Raw genomic sequence first — 2,716 nt, forward strand, 5'->3', positions numbered from 1 at the left:
CAATGAGTTATATACACACACTAATTAATCAACTACAGAGAAAAAGCAAAGACAGCCCTCCAAACAGTGCAGAACCTTTCTCATTGCACAAGTTCCCGGTATGCCCATAATACTGATTCACTGATTATAACACAAGAAATGGGTGAATCTGAGGAGAAGTTGTTGCTGTGCTTCATGGGATTTCATTTTAGTTTAAGAAAAACCCCAGAGGAAAAACAAAAGCCCAGTTGTGTGCAAATTGTACAAGAAAGAGTTTGCAGATCGACCTCAATGCTAAACACGTAGCAGCTAGCTTGCACTGAGTGAGTTTCTTCTGTTATCCTGCTTTGCTGCTGTAACACTGTAAATATCTCCATTGCGAGATGAATAAAGGATTATCTTATCTTATCATACAGTCTTAGTCAGAGCAGGCAGCATTCAGAGCCTAAGGGGTCTATTGTCCCATCTGGACTTAAGCGCTTTTTTGCACGCCTGCAGTTACGTGCCTCTCTTCTATGCGTATTCTCCAGCCCATTCTGCTGACACGCCCACCGCGAGCAAGGTAGGCCAAAAGCGCGTATGTGTGAATGAAGGCGGGTTGAAAGAAAGGAGGCGGTGATTGTAATTTATCTGGAGTATTCCCATCTCTTGTAAATGTTATTGAAATCTGTGAAAATTTTAAAGTTCACTTTTAATTTGAAACGCCTGCATTGATAAACAATGTAACAGGTTGATTTGATCAGATCATTGATCAGATTATTGCAGTGTGACTGAGTCACAGTTAAAATATATTTCCTTCATCATCATCATCATCATCATCATCATCATCATCATTGCTGTAAAGCGTGACCGAGTTAGATACGCTGGAGATATGAGGAAATAACCCGGCTGCAGAGCGTCCTGCCAGTGAAACAGAACTCTTGGCTTCCACAATAAGCAGTTTTAAATATAAATAGTTTAAAGCGACCTGAGCTGAGTTAAAATATGTGTGGAAACAGTTTCTGGTCCATCCTCAACTACATATGACTTGTTTCACTCTGTAGTGGATCAAACTGTGACTTTACGTTGGACACGGTGTGAAAATAGTTGAATCACTGTGACCAACGTGGACAGAAGTTTGAGTCTGTCAGAGTTTTAATTAATCGCGCAGCAGCAGCTGAGTGATCACACACAACGCACCAGTCAGTGTGGCTTCAAATGTAACTAAGTCCATATTTCTAGTGCAATATAATGTTTCACCTTATCGGGGCGCTGCACTTATTCCATTGGTTAGAAGTGCTAAAGAGGAAAAAGACTTACGCACACCGGAGAATGTGCGTAAAGCCAGATTTGAATGGGAACACCCACATTTCAGGACTGCTCCACCCACAGTGCGTAACTGGGATGAAGGCGCGCAGTGACTGACTTAAGTATAGGGGAATAATAGCACACAGCCAAAAACAGCACCACTGCGCGTCTTTTTGGACTTATGCACATGAGAGAATAGAGCCCTAAATGAATAAGTCCATGAGTGACAAATGAACAAACTCACTGGATAAATGGTGGACTATCGACCGCTCTCGGCGGTAGAGGATGTGGGGCTAGAAGCGGTGCTACAGATAGCATTGTTTTATGAACTGTTATGTAGAAATTTCAAACAAATTTCATCAGCTTCTTCAGTTGCTCTGTTTATTTCATGCCACAGACTATTTTTGCTATGCATCTACTTCTCTGGAATGTTCTGTACTAAGTGCTGTTTTTTTTTTTATTTTAATACACAAAAACAAATTTGTGTTAGACAGTTCACAAAAAATACATAATATTCTTTATTCATATTGCACTTTATTATAGCACTCATTGATGAAAATAATAAACACAATTTTGTTGTTTAAGCTTGTTTTCATTGATTCAGTCATATATTAAAATCCATTTAAATTGAGAAACTTTGCTTTTTGTGTCTTGAGATTAACAGATAGTATACAGTATATATAGTATACAGTATATATATTAGAATATATATTAGAAAGGTTCCATGCTGTTTGGAGTGCAAAAAAAGCGATACATTTTAGTGCGTAATTTTTCTGTAATTAATTATTTGCAATTAACTCGATAAAGTCCCAGCTCTAATATATATATACAGTATATACAAAAAAATAATAGTTTAAAATAAAAATAAAAACATTCATTATTTGTTTTTCTAAATTTTAGTTGTTCCAATTAAACTTTTCAATGAAATTACAATTTTGTGTCTAATTACAGGTGTGAAGATGTCATGGAGAAATGTTTTTTAAAAACAATAGGTTTTTGAGAAAATGTGTTCGATTGTGTGTTCCGTTGTTTTTGTTTGTGAACTTATCTTTTTGTAATAAAACATCTTTTTCAGATTGTCCCTCCCTTCCTGGCATGGGGAATGCAGCAGACAAACAAAATGAGTTACTCTGTTTGAGGTGTAGTCATTCTTGTAAGAAGAAGTATTGAAAAACACACTTGACTTAATTTATAGATGCTGAAATAACTTTGATAAAAGTAAAACTCCCATATCAGAATATTTTCACACGAAACCACTAAAGTAAAAAAGCAAACAAATTAAACAAAGTGCATTAGTTGATGATGAAGAGCTTCCCTGAAAAGATACTTTGTATGAAAGCAAAATGAAGAATAGATCACAGCATGTACTAACCAAGCCACTATAAAACACGATTAACAATCAACTGTTGACTGTAAAGTTTAGAACTGCAATGAATGGTGTTTCTTAAAA

This window comes from Gouania willdenowi, chromosome 13, assembly GCF_900634775.1.
Source record: "Gouania willdenowi chromosome 13, fGouWil2.1, whole genome shotgun sequence".
NCBI classification, from domain to species: Eukaryota; Metazoa; Chordata; class Actinopteri; order Blenniiformes; family Gobiesocidae; genus Gouania; species Gouania willdenowi.